General features: G+C 46.6%; 1 pseudogene; it reads left to right on the top strand.

Annotated features, from left to right (window-relative positions):
• The first annotated feature begins 1,210 nt into the window (after positions 1 to 1,210).
• LOC102566404 (olfactory receptor 2G3-like) lies at positions 1,211 to 12,870 on the top strand (annotated as a pseudogene).
• Positions 12,871 to 14,875: the final 2,005 nt, after the last annotated feature.

Genomic DNA, 14,875 nt, shown 5'->3' with positions numbered 1-14,875 from the left:
ACAAAATTAATAGCTATCATAGAGTTCTCCAATTCCATCAAGTAAGTTACTCATGAATGATCAGGGAACTACTGTACTTTGCCCCATGTTAGCCACCACTTTCCCCCAGTACTGTGACTGGGTCATACAGAGGCCAGGCTTGAGCCTTCTGACTGTGCAAATGCCAGGGGTGGGGCAGGAAAATGTGATCATGGTTGGTCCTGTAGGGGATGGGGAGTGGTGAAAGGGTCAGGCCAGGGTCTCTGGCACTGGTGTCTGGGTCAATGGGTCACAGGGTCTAGGGTAAAGGCTCTTATCCTCAGGCTGAATCCCCAGAAACAACCCCCTTCCTCCACCCCATCACTGGTGCCAGTGAAAAATATTGTATTAGGGAAAATATGTTAGCACAGCAGTGCTCCCAAGACTTTTCATGAAAGTAGCAACCTTGACAAACCAATTCTACCCCCCACCCTCCACTGAGCAAACCTGTTAGTCCTGCTGTGTCTGAATTTCCAAAACCCCTCTCCCCAAAACCACTGATTTACTTGCCAGATTTACTTCCATGATCCTGAGAGACCATTAAGCACGGCCACCCACTTTATGAATACTTATGAATAATGGGTCATTTTTTCCCACAACATGCAGGAATGCACACACTGAGCTTTACTATATGGTAGGTACAGTGACACGACAGCACCGCCCTGGCCCCTTGGTCCCACCACCTCAGAAGACTTCTGCACAGCACACAGACACAGGCATGATAAGGTTAACACAACATTTTATTTGTCATCCCCTTTCACTTTCCCAGAACTGTGCGGGAGTGAGCATGCCGCTCACATGCCAAGCAAGGTATCAATTCCTGTGGCAATGTTGTCCTTGGCATTGGGGCTTAGGGTTGTGTAGTGCTGTGACAGGTATCCATCTAGCCATTGGTGGAGGTTGTGTGTTGCCCACCACACCATCTTATCTAAGTGTCCCAAACCACTAATGCAGACATGCACAGGGCACCAGCAGGATCAGCAACAGCAGGGCATAGTGGCTAGGGTGACCTTCAGCCTGCACAAAGAGCTCATTACACATGGCCCAGGGCACATGTAACAGGGGCATGTTCTGTGCCCATTACTGTTGGGGTGGGGGCTGTCTATGGGTCACCTCCCCGGAGAGCACCGCACAGGGGGTGGTGTCTACTCGGCAGGACCCTCACAACAATTGTCCTGCAGCCCTGCGTAACATGACCCCGGGTGCCAAGGGGTATGCAGCAGTGCAACAGAGTGGTTTTCCTGCATGGGTAGACAGCGGGGTAGGAGGAAAGTGTTTGGGGTGGCAGCCACAGTTGCCTGCTGCTAGCCGGCAACCAGTGGGAGACTGGCCACAGCAGACATAGCGGGAGGTAGGGAAGAGGGGGAGTTTGCTTGCTGGCCTACAGCAGCCTCCTGACTACCGTTTATAGCCACTTGACTTACCATTGTCACTGTGCACTACCATGCACAGTCAAGCCGTGATCTGAGGAAAGGCAGGGAACTGAAAAAATTGCTGAACATCTTATCTGGAAAATGTTGCAAAGTTTCACAAAAGGCTTCTGTCTCTTGGCTCTCCAGAGTCAACATCTGCATGCGGAGTAGAGTACAGCTCAGGGTACAGAACACCTTAAGGTTATACAGGGGTTTAGGTTGTAGCCGTGTTGGTCTAAGGATATAGGCAGACAAGGTTCCTTGGGTGAATTTGATATCTTTTATAGTTCCAACTATTGGTCTAATAAAAGATATCAAATTCACCCAAGGAACCTTGTCTGTCAAGGTTATACATGCATACCCCATATAGAAATTATGTTAACTAAGAAAATATATAGAAGAAGTGTCTAGGTCAACTGTCCTATCCAAGGATTGCCGCTTGCTAATGTTTTCAGGGATGGGCCTTTCCTTGTCAATGCGAGGTATTACCCAGCCACTCTACATTTCAAAGAGGTCAATTATCACCTACTTAGGGCAAGTTCCCTTTCTTTGTTCTCCCTGGAGCAGGAGAAGCTGAGAGGGGCTTGTTAACAACTTATCCCTGGTCTTCCTCCTTCCCCCATTCCAACCCTACCCACTGGATCTGAGGCTAGCCAAAGAATGCTTGGCTCTTCTTTCTTCCCTCCCTCCCTCTCTTTGCCCCTGCCCCCACCCTCCACACATCCAGATGCAGGCATTTTTGCTCCTTCCCAATAAAGAAAGCTGACAGACAAGGAAAAATACAGCTTTATTCCACCTTAGAACTTAACAAGGAACACAAACATAAGTAGTAGAAGCCAAGAAATTACTGAAATAAGACCTAGTAGAAACAAATAGGAACCCTTCTCCCATCAATTGACTTTCTTTTCTAAGAAATCTGCAGCAGTAACTTGTGGTAGAGTTGATTACTTGGTTTTCTTTCCCACCTGTACATCCCCTGTCTGACCTCCCCTTGCTCTCTGAACTGCAGTGATGCTATCCTGGCCCTGCTGGCATCGGGGTACCCCTCAGTTGACTGCAATGTGAGTGAAGGGACAGGCTCAGATGTAATATTCCTGGCTACCTCCTCGACAGAGGCAAACCGAGTAGAGCTACTGTACATTTTCCAGGGGGAGGGACCTGCTTATGAATGGTGGACTTGTTCACACACTGAAGGACATGGTCCTTAATCAATGCACATGTCTCCTGCAGATTCTCACATCACTGAGTGGCCTTTTGCGGTCTAGGAGCTGCTTCCTGAATTCTATGGTGCTGTTCACACTTCGATTCTCCCAGGCATTTTCTGCCTGAAGAACCTCCCAGACTTCGTCCCACCAGTCATCCACGGTGGCTACTTGTGTTTGTGCTGCCTCCACCAAAGCCTCCATCATGCTCTCTCTGAAGCGTCACTGACTGTGGTGGTATTCCTGCGTGCACTCCGCTCCAGTGTGAGCTGGAGTCTGAGGTTCGGACAGACATTCCTGGCTAGTATCAGGCATGGTAGCTGATAAAAGGAATAGGGAGACAAAGTGTTCATGGTGTGGTGAAATATCTTTCTCCAAACATTAAAAAAGGATGGTGACCCACCTCCCATGCTACATGTACAACTCCCCCAGCACATTCAACCAATGGCACTGAAACAGTGCCTGCCAAAGTGACTATAGTGGATATAATGCCCATTCTCCAATACTTACAAGGGGATTGATCTTGCTCTGGCACTGTGTCCAGTCCTGGTTGTGCCCTTGTGCCTTCATTTCTTTTGCTATTGAGGCATACACTGGCTTATTCCTCCTACTTTCCAGCTACTCCAGGATCTTTTCCTCTGACCAAATGTTGATTAAGTCCTTCAGTTCCTCCTGGGTTCAGTTGGGGTCACGGTTGATAGATGTATCAGCCTCCTGCTCTATCACCTGCATACTGGACTTGTTTTTCTGAGACATCGGGAAGCTGTTAGTGCCCAAACAGTTGTCAAGATCAAGGTATCCTGACAACAACGGAGTCATGAAAAGGTGGCTGGCAAACTTTGGGGGCTGTTATATAGATATGTCTTGAATGAAACTTTTTGAAAATCTCACATACTCATACTGTGAAGGTGTCAACTATGTCTCAGAAATGGCAGTCCGGGCAATCAATCAAGCACTGTTTACGAATAAAGCAATGGTGATAGGTGTAGCCTGGCACAAATTGGACCCCACTGTCTGTGCAGTTAGCTAGATAACATCTCACTGCCAATCTGATCAGTGTGCCTGTGGCTGGCAGCAGTTCCTACTGGCAAAACTTCTCCTACCCTCACTGTGCCACTGAATGAAGTGCTCAGCTGTGCTGTGATCATAGTGCGTTGCGCCCTTGACTGTCAGAACTTTTTTCACAATGAATAATTGAATAATATCTGGGAGATGGGGGCGGGGGGCAGAATTCAATATAGCAGGTTAAGGGAGGAGAATGGATCACAGGAGGCTGCAATGCTCAGCCAGCAGTACAAATGTAGCATGGGTATTAATAAAGCCCCATTCCAAAACCAGGTCAGGGTCGAGTACGGACATTTGTTGGGAGAGGGCTTGATGGTTCTGGTGCCCCAATGCCTGCCTTAGGTCTTGAGGTGTTAATGGTAACCTTTGAGACATAGTGCTGTGCATCACACACCCCTGTTTCGAACCTAGGCTGGTGCAGGGAAGGGTTCTTTTCTGGGGAGATGTTTTTTCAAACCAGGGTTATTTCAGGGCAGGGCTGTTTTAAGGGGAGAGGGTTTGTTTTTTTTGAACCAGGGTTATTGCAGGACATAGCTGTTTTAAGGGGAGAGGTTTTTTTTCAGCCTCAGGTTTTTACAGGGCACGGCTTGCTTTCTTGGGAAAAAGCTTGCAGGGCAAGCCTGTTTTCTGGGGAGATGCTTCTTTCAAACCTGTGGAGTTACAGGACCAATCGAACACTTTTCTGTGGAGATGGTTGCTTGAAAAAAGGGGTTATTGCGGGGCAGGGCTCCTTTCTGTGGAGATGCTTCTCAGGTGTGCCTACTGATTGATCAGGTAAAAGACAGAATCTATCCAAGTGGACAGGCAGTACATCACCTTCCCCACACCCCCCACCCACCCACCACGGTAAAGGGCAAAGGGCAAAGGCTCTGCTGCACTAACACCAAGCGCATGGACACCTGACCGGGGTAATCATTGACATGCAGTTAGGAAGTCACTTTCAATGCTAATTGATTGTATTAATCTCCCATTCCTATTCAGAGTCCCCACCCCGTGAACGTTGGTGATGCTGTGTGCTGAACAGCAGCCCTGCTACATATTGGCAAACAACCTGGCTTTGTGGAATCCAGATGGGGTAAGTGAGGAGGACCAAATGGAGATTCCAGATGAAATGCATGAGGAGGATGACATGGGTGAGGAGGACAAAATGGAATTGATTCTCCTGCTGCTGGTCTTCGATTTACTGCATAGCATAGATGTGCAGCTCATGATCGCAATGTATGCTATGCTGATAGCATGATAAACTGTTGCGATGAGATGCCAGTGCATAAATGTGCCTTGCGAAGAAAGGCATTTAGCTGTGCGGTGCAGTGGGATAGCCAAGAGGAAGGAGCAGAACTGGAGGCTGACAGGGCTCTGTGGATCAACATAAGGGACAGCAACTCCAGGGTCTGGACCCATGCAAGCAGTTTGGACTGGTGGGAGCAAATCATACTGACCACTTGTAATGATCAACAATGGCTCAAGACATTCTGAATGACCGGGGAGACATTTAATCACAACTTCTCATTGCTGGGGCCAAAAATAGTGAGGCAGGACACTACCACATGTCAGGCCATCACTCCAAACAAGAGGGTGGCCATGGCCATCATGAAACTGTCCACCCCTGCCAGCTCATACTAAGCCCTTGCCTTGCAAAATCTATTTTAGAAAGAAGCATCTCCCTGTAACAAGTGGGCATCCCGAGGCTGGTCTGAAAATGTGGGCCTGCCCACTTGTTTTAGGGCTACCAGCCTGCCTCCTTGTCTGCCAAGCCTTGATGTTAATAATTACAATGATGTTACTCAGGCGGGAGGCTGCCCATTTATCTGCCCTGATGACAAGGGTCTATACATACAATTCCAACCTTCCCTTATCATACCCCATGCCTCGCAGGTGTCCCATGGCCTAACACTCAGCCTACTTATCTCATTTGGGCTCCCAGCCCCTACCAACACTGGGCTCCAAGCCCGATCCAATCTCAGGGCCCCAACTTCTCTCTCAGGGCTCCAACCCCTGTTGTCCAATCTTGAGGGTCCAAGCCCTCTCTCCACTCAGGACTCCAAGCCCCTTCTGGGCTCCAAGCCCACACCTTGGTCCTCCAAGCCTGTCTATGGGATCAGGGCTCTGAGCCCTGTTCCAAGCCCTGCTGGGCTACCTTTATCCCTGAGCCTGGAAGCTTCCTAAATAGCTCCCTGAGGCTCAGGGCCCCACTCTACAGGAGACTTACCCATCTCTCTTGCCACTACAGGCTCATCTGCGAGCCTGGGTGCTACCAGGTCTTCCTGGCCTATAGTTATAGAATGTAAATAGTATGTAAATAGTGTTAATAGTGTTAATAGGAATATAGTAAAGTAATACAAGTCTTAATAGTTATTTATTTATTTTCTTACTGGAGTTTATTTATGTAATAATTTATTTTACACAGGAAAAATGCTGTGTTTTTACATTTATTTTAACTTTTTATACTGTCATTTTATTTTTATACATACTGTATTTTTATACTGAGAAGCTTTATTTTCAACAAATCTTGTGATGTGTTATGGAATTTTTAAAAATTAGAAACAAAGGTTACAAAGTTAAAATTCACAGTAAAGGTTAAAATTGATAAGTTTAGTCCAGATGTGGCATGTTTTTTTCATAGGTGGGTTGGTGTGGAAGTCCATGAGGTTTGGGGGTGGGTGGTGGAGGTGATGACCGTGGCTTACCATTGGGATCTCTGGCTTGGGGGAAGGAGCTTTTCGGGGGCTTTTTGGAAGTAAGGGAGGGGATTAGTGATTTAAATGCCACCCCCAGCTGTAATTCAGTACTGAAGACAGCAGGGGATGGATTGGTATGTGGCTCCCCCTGCTGGAATTTACTGGGAATTGCACACCAGGCTTAATTCAATGTAAAGCCAAGCACATGCAAACACTGACACGATGTTTTAAAACAAACAATTTTAAATGTTATAAACCTCTTTAATTTAATGAGGATTAAACCCCAATACATCTACAAGACCACTAATAACTTTTCTACGTCCTTTTTAAAATGTGGACCCCAGAACTAAATACACTGCTCTAGATGCAAATCCTTTGTCTGGCTGAAACTAACTGCTTGGTTTGAACACTCAGAGCACTTTTCCTGGTTTCAGCCTGGTTGGCAAAGGGAGCTGCAGTGGCAGACAGGTGTCATATGACCAACACATGAACTGTCAAACCCCAGTATTAACGTATGCATTGATCAGAGAGGATAGCTGAGCAATGAAAAGAGCTACACACTGTTTTCAGCCCTGCCCTCAGGACAGGGAAACAGGCTAACAACTTTCCCAGCTCATCTCATAGCCATGTAAAGACAAGAGACAGCAGAGCAGCTCATCACCCATGGTGGCAGCGACACACAGAATAGTGCCAGCTCCCACCATGCCAGTAGCAGTGTGTGGTCAGCCACCACTGTGCTGGTGGGTGTATTTGGTGCCCTCAACAAAAGGGGCCACTGGTTATTACCACTGTTTTCCCACACCCCCCCACCTTGCCCTTCCTCTCCTATGTAAAAAGGACAGGGCTTGACAGCTCTCCACATGCTGTGTGGCCTGGGTTAATTTAACAAGCCTCAAGGCAGGCCTCAGTGCTTAGAAATGAGACCTGGAACCAGGGGGAGCCTGTGGTGGGGCAGGACCCATATGCTCCACACAGCGCTGTGACCGCATGTGGGAAAGGCCCGTGGGTGAGAGGTCACTTCCCCGGCGCTCCCTCGGGGGGTCCCGCTGTTGCAGGAGTCTCATGCTGTGTTTGGGATGCAGCTCCCCCAGGCTCCAGGCCTGCTCCCAGCCAAGTGCCCAACCCCACTTGAACCTACAGCTTCCCTCCATGCTCTTCTCCACCCGAGAACTTAGTTAAGGAACACAACTGGGGTCCCACTGCTGCCTGCAGGTCCTGCTCCTTCAGGCTCTTCTGAGGCAACTGCTTCCGCCCCGCTGGCTCAGCTCTTGCCAGCTCTTCAAAGCTCCTTCCTCATGGTCCTTTGCTGGTCTCTTCCCTGAGTCAGCCGTGTTGCCCCTTTTATCCCCCTCCAGGTGACCCAAGGGGCCAATCAGGGGACATGAGGGGTGAGTCTCTGGGGCCTGATTGGTGAGGAAAGGGAATCCCAAGTCCTCCAATCATCTTTTGCCCCTTTAAAACCCCTGGGCTAGGTCACTGCCAGACAGCCCGTCACATATCCATCTTCCAAACCCTCCCTTTGTTTCTGCTTCTCCAGATTCCCTGACTGGTAGCTATGCAGCTATTGCCTCCTTACAGCTGAGGTTGTTTCTCTCCATCCTTCTTCATCTCTCCCTCTCTCACATGCACATTGTCCTGGGCACAGCTGGCATTTCTAATTCTCCCATCAACAATATCAGTGGGCTCTGTGAAGGCTGATCCAGTGGAGACAGACTTAGGACATGCCTGCCTGGCAGCAGTGAACTGAAGAAAAGGTCTGCATCGTCTCCAAGTCCCTTACTCAAAATGAAGTTTTGATACTGGGACTGGAGGACCTCACACCAGGGTGATGCTGGTTCTTAGGGGCTGTGCTTCTCTCTGACCGAGCCTTCCTCCAAACCACCTAGCCACTGGGATGTGAAGCAGCCCTTGTGGCTCCCAACTTCCAAGGCCAGCTTCAAGCAATTCTGCTCCTTGGCACGCAGACAAGACAGCTAGATTTACCCTGCCTATGGTGCTTCAGAGCCATTTCAGCTCCACAACCAGGGGCTACCATCTCCCTGACAAGAGGGAGATCAGAGATCACGAATCCAGGATCTTCCCACTAACCTGAACTATTGGGCAGTGTCCAGGCAGGAGAGATTGGGGCAATCAGAACCAGCATGAAATGGAGGTGAGTCTGAGTAACGCAGGGGAGAGTTCAACATAGCTATGGGGTGAGGAGTGGGAAGAGCAGAATGGCTGGAGGGAAAAACTGGCTGACTTCTTTGGGCTAATATTGTGATAACGGATGTGACTGACTGACTATGAGCTATGTGGCAGGATCTGGGCAATTAGATTACTGAAAAGCCCAGCACAGATTGTTTTGTTACTGGAAATGGCCACAGATAGTCTCAACTGTGCACTTGGATCTCATGGCACCACTGGTCTGGCTGTGCAGAACCTCAGATGATTCCAGGTAGGTGCAGGATTGCCAGTACAGCGTCTAGTTGGTGGATCTGGGCATGGAATATTTTCCAGGCTCCTTCTCTATTCTTTGTACCAGTTTTACTCTGTTTCTCACATCAGCGCCAGATTTAGGCTTAAACTACTTAAGCTACAGTTTAGGACCTCAGATTATGAGGGGTGTCTAAAAAAGAAAAAAAAAATGATTCAATATCATTTTTTAGAATAATCAGTTGGTAAATAAAGGAGATATGGGAAAATGACTCTCTCAATATGGACGTTTTCATTCTAATATGACAATATATATATATATATATATATATATATATATAGTGGCGCCATATATATATATATATATATATATATATATATATATATATATATATATATATGGCGCCACAATTATTATTCATATTAAGTCCAAAGATTTGTGCAGAAATAACAATAATTTATCTTAAAATTTCATGAAAATCCATTTTTGTGGATTACGGAAAATATTTTTTTTTGTGTCTTTACCTTTGTATATATGCTACTATAAAGCTTTCATATTTATATTTTCACTTTCCTTTCTGTGAGAATAATAAAGTATTATTTTTATTTGTATCTTAAACTGGACATAGCTTAGGGCCTCAGCATTTCATAATCCAGCACTGCTTCAAATCCTAGGATGGGGTGGTTATAATAAATATGTATCCTGACAAGATTCAGAGGTTCAAGCTATGATTTGTAGCTTATTATTGCAGGTGCTATTCATGCACACAGTGGGAGGCATTCAGGGAAAAGCAGCCCCTGCCCCAGCTGAGATGTGGGCCCTGTTTGCTGAGCTCTGCACAGACCATGGGCGATTGGTGCCCAAGTCTGGGGAGGCACCAGCTCGCCGACGGGGGAGGGGGTCCCCTCCCAGTGGAGGATTGCCAACTGGGCAGGGGGCCCCAGCAGCCGATAGTCAAGTCTGGAAGTGCGGTTTTGTAGCTGGCACTTTCGGGGGGGGCACAGCCTATGTGTCACCAATGGCACAGACAGCTAGGGACAGACAATCCTGAATCTAGTTAAAACAAGACCACATATTTCCAGGTGCTGCACATACAGGCCTGGAGAGAGAAAAGCACCTAACAATCTAGATGCTCCAATTTAAGTAGATAAAGAGCACAATGGAGAGGGAAAATAATTTTTATTCTAGTTTTATACAAGGATAATAGATATACTCAAAGAAAGAAAAACACTGCCTAGATACCCCAGCAGGATGGGGAACAGAATGTAAATCTCTTGAATCATCACCCTGGTATAAGTCACAAAACCACCCTCCCAGACCATCATTTTCCAACTTTCTCTGTCACTCACCCTTCTCTTTCTTGCCTCTCACAAGGCCATCACTTCACCTGGCAAAAGTCAACCAGGCAGCAGTGACCAAAACCACTCTTGCTTCCTGGCTTACAAGAGTTGTATGAAAGTGATGATTTCCTTGGCACTGCTCCAGTCACACACCTCACATGCCCTGGTTTCTTAGAAAGTTTTATGAATAATCCAGGTAGCTCATTTATTAACATTTATCAAAGATGTTGATGGGGAATTTCTGTATTTCAGGTTTTCTCCCATCCATGTTTTCATTTTTCTTGAATTTCAAAAGAACAGAGAAGTCATGCAGCAGCTGGACAAAACTAATTTTATCTTTCAGCCTACCTGCGTCCTCACTTAGATTTCTCCTCTCCTTCTCTGCTCCCTTCCTGTGTGTATCTGAAATGTGTTTGGGAGTATAAAATCTTCAGTAGCTCCCTATGCTGTCTCCTAGGATTTTAATATATTTGTGGGACTCTGCCTCATTTGATAGCTCAGTATGGAGAGACTGGGGGGAAGACAAATGAGACAGGATGTGAGGATGGAGGAAAACTCAAAAGCTGGAACTGAGCAGAATGGACTGAGCTAGAATGTGATGAGTGCTAGATCTGTGCACGCCGATAGCTGTTGATCCCCAAAGGAAATATAGGGACTTTAGGGGTATGTTTAGAAAGTCCCTGTTCTCAGCAAAATGAGTCCTCCAATGGAACAAAAGCAAAAGCAAATATAATTCAATTCTCAAGTGAATATTGCTAGTAAATAAAGAATACCATTGTGTATCCAGCTATAGAAGAATTCATATATATGTTAAAGATCTACCAATGCTTTAGAAATAGAATGATGCAAATAGACGTTGTTTTTACTAATGTAATTGTATAGACCCAAACTATGGTCCAGGTTCTTTGACCTGCACACTTCTTGCTTTGCTGATCTGATCAAACCTGACAGGGCCACAGCAGTTTGCTCTGTACTCCCATCTCTCAGCATATCCCATAAGAACACTACATCCCTAGGAAGCTTGGCAAGAGAGATGATGCACTTTCACCAATACTTGAAACGCACTTCAAGCACTATGTCAAGTTTCACTAACTTTTGTAGATCTTTACTTCTCATACATACCAGCTTCAGTTCCATTCTCCCTGTTTGACCACTATAATTTCTAAGTTACCCATAGCTAATATCCACATCCGCTGGGGAACAACTGTAGCCATGGATTATACACCAATACAGTAATGTGGCAAAAGGCTGTGATTCTTTTTCCTCTTTGCTTTATTTCCAGGCTAATAAAATCTAGACCTTTATACTAGAATGAAAGAACTCCTTCTGCTGTAGATCACAGGTTCACCTGGGACTGGGGTGGCATGAGTGCTAAGGCACACAGTTGACAGCCGAGCGGTTGTAAACTCTGAGGCCAAAGCAGAAGTGCTCGTTGTGCGGCCCTGTAAGCAGAAGTGCTCACTGCATGGCCCTTGTAGGCCACAGGCAGTAAACAAGCCACAAGTTGGACAGCCCCACTGTAGACATTCTCACGTCATCACTTACATTGCCACTGTTTCCTAGTCATGGATTCTGCCAGTGCTCACAATCCCACTCCTGCAGCCTTTTCCAGACCCACTCACTGGGAGGGTAGCTACTCTCTTCTCACTAAGCTACACAGCCTTCCAGGATTCACGTGCACCAGACACTGCCAGTCACACTCTGATATCTGTTATCACCTACCTCCTGCCTGAAGGGTCTTTGTCACCCTTCCTATTTCTGTACCTACAGGTGTTGCATAGCGAAGCAGCATGGGAGAATCAGCATGAAGGAAACCAGAGTACTACTGAGGGATTCATCCTGCTGGGGGTGTCTGATCAACCACAGTTGGAGCTGCTGCTGTTTGTGCTTCTTTCCATAGGCTACATGATGACACTGCTTGGGAATGTCACCATCACTGTCATCTCCTGGCTGGACCCCCATCTCCACACTCCCATGTACTTCTTCCTCAGCAACCTCTCCTTCCTTGACATCTGCTACACCACCAACCTTGGCCCCCAGATGCTGGTGAACTTCCTCAGTACACGCAGGTCCATCTCCTGGGGTAGGTGCATGGTCCAGCTCTATATCTCTCTCAGCCTGGGCTGTACAGAGTGCTTCTTGCTGGCAGTCTCGGCCTTCGTTCACTACGCTGCTGTCTGCCAGCCCCTGCGCTATGCAGCAATTATGAGCCATTGCCTCTGTCTGTTCATGGCTGCCAGTTCCTGACTCAGTGGTCTGGTGGCTTCACTGGCAAATACCTTGCCAACTCTGCAGGTGCCCCGGTGTGGCCAGAACCATATTGATCACATCTTCTGTGAGGTGCCCACACTGCTCAAGTTGTCCCGTGTTGACACATCCATAAATGAGGCTGCGCTCTTGTCTGTAAGTGTGATGTTCCTGGTGGTGCCTGTGAACCTCATCCTGGTCTCCTACGGCTACATTGGTGCTGCTGTGATGAGGATTCACTTAGCTGAGGCCAGGCACAAGGCTTTCAGCACCTGCACCTCCCACCTGGCTGTGGTGTCAATCTTCTTTGGCCCCGGCATTTACGCATACCTGCAGCCTCCCTCCAAGGGCCAGGACAGGATTGCCTCCCTGTTCTATACAATGGTCACCCCAATGCTGAACCCCCTAATCTACACACTGAGGAACAAGGAGGCACATGAGGAGACTGCTTCAGAGAAAGCCAGGCTTATAGGCCTGACAGGCTGGGGTTAGTTACTGAACATGCAACCCTGTTCCCCATGCCACCTAAAGCATTTCCCTTCCTTCCACTTCTATCCCCAGAATATCCAACTCCTTTTTAATCCCTACAATCCCTCAGGCCTCTTCTCTCTCCTTTGACCCATCACATGAAGTCAGAAAATTACCCACAGGCTTTGTTTTTATTGAAAAACTAAGTTTGGCCCACAGGAGAGGAAAACATCATGACCCATAGCCTGTTCTCCTTCTAACGTGACTATGTCTATATGTGGCATGCCCGCATACCAGGCCTCCCACCGCAGGGGTGGACTTCTGCTTCAGTCTGGTTGAAGTGCTATTTTTATATCCTATCCATGGCTAGGTACATCATGCCACAGGCTGAACTTATTCAGCCTTTGGCTTTCTTCCTGACACCTGGCCCAAAAGCAGTAAGGAGGGCATTTGCATCACAGTGAGGTCTTACCTCAGTCTCAGAGGAATCTGAACCCATAGAAGAAAGTGATGCCTGCTAAAATGAGTAGGCAACAAGTTTACAACTAAATACTTTTTTATAAATGTGGAGTTAACTTCATTGGCAGGTGGAGGCAGATACAATTGCCAGCTTCAAAAAGAGACTTGAGAAATTCACGGGTGATTGATGGCTAGTGAACTTAATGATTGGAGATGTTTCTTCTGGCATCTATAGCCCAATACATGCCAGATAGGTTATTGAATAGGGGACAGATCAATCTAGACGTGTCTGCTTCAATGCTTTTCCTGTATAGCACCTACTTCTGCCACTGTCAGAGACAGGATGTTGGGCTAGATGGACCATTGGTCTAAACCATTATGGCACTTGTTATGTTCTTATGTTATGTTGTCACATTGGAAGGGATGTCACAGTCATTCAAGGTCATCTGGTCCAACTGCCTGCATGAATGCATGAATGTTACTCCATAATTATCCCTATCTAATACTTATCCAGCCTCTACTTCAAAACCTCCAATGAAGGAGATCCCAGCACTTCCCCGGGTCAGTCTATTCCACTTACATTTGTCTGTACCGAGCTTCTTCTGTTGCTCCTAGTGCAGCTGCAACTGTTCCAGCCCAACCATCTAGCCTCAAATCCCTGTAAGGTGCAGAGGAAGTTAAAGCCTTGGCCTCCAATTTCAAGAACAGGTGCCCAAACTAATAGGCTGTTACACAAAAGGTTTGTGGCACAACCACCACTGCCCACAGCTGAAATTGGATCACAGTGATCTGAGGCAGATGAGAAAAAGCTAGCTCTTTTGTGGGTTTTGCACAGAGTAAAATGCAATCACTTGTGAGGGTGTGCAGACTTTAACTGTGCAAGTGGGACTAAGTGAAACTAGAGGCAATATAGGATCTCTCTCTTGATCTGTTCCCCAGCCCGTGTTTCTGTTCTTTTGAGGACTAAAAACAACCTAATCAGATATCCCAAATGAAGAGACCACACATGAGCCTCTCATTCCTTCTGTAGTGTTCCCAACTCTCATGATTTTTGGCATTGTCCTTAATGTCTGTGCTTCGGGAATGTGAAAAAACTTAAGCTCTTTCTTTTATATATATTTATAAATATATATAAAAGAACAAGCTAGGTTTTTCACATTCCCAAAGTATAGACTTTAAGAAGAAAGCCAAAAATCATGAAAGTTAGCAATACATCTTCTGTAACTGTTCTACCTTCAGAACTGATCTAGAAATCAATTAAAGGATGCCTACTCACTTCCAGAGCCACTGAAGTGGTCCCATAGTGACACATGTTTGAAGACTCTAGGTGCCCAGAAAGAGAGTGCTCCAGGTAATCCAGAAAAAAATCAGGTGTTCACAATATTGAGTTTGGCAAAAATCATGAGATTTCAATAAATTGCAACTTTTGCAGTCTGTTTCTTTACCTTTTGCTTTCCAAGCCCTCAGGCCAGAGTAGCTTTTTTTGGATTCAGACTCTCCTCCACAACCCTAAAGAATAAAAACTTGCTTGCTTGTTCATGATAGCCAGAATTCTCTATAATCGTGGTAA

Source organism: Alligator mississippiensis, chromosome 11 (assembly GCF_030867095.1).
Source record: "Alligator mississippiensis isolate rAllMis1 chromosome 11, rAllMis1, whole genome shotgun sequence".
Lineage (NCBI taxonomy): Eukaryota > Metazoa > Chordata > Crocodylia > Alligatoridae > Alligator > Alligator mississippiensis.
The sequence above is the reverse complement of the archived record's forward strand: the minus strand, read 5'-3'. Positions and strand labels throughout refer to the sequence as shown.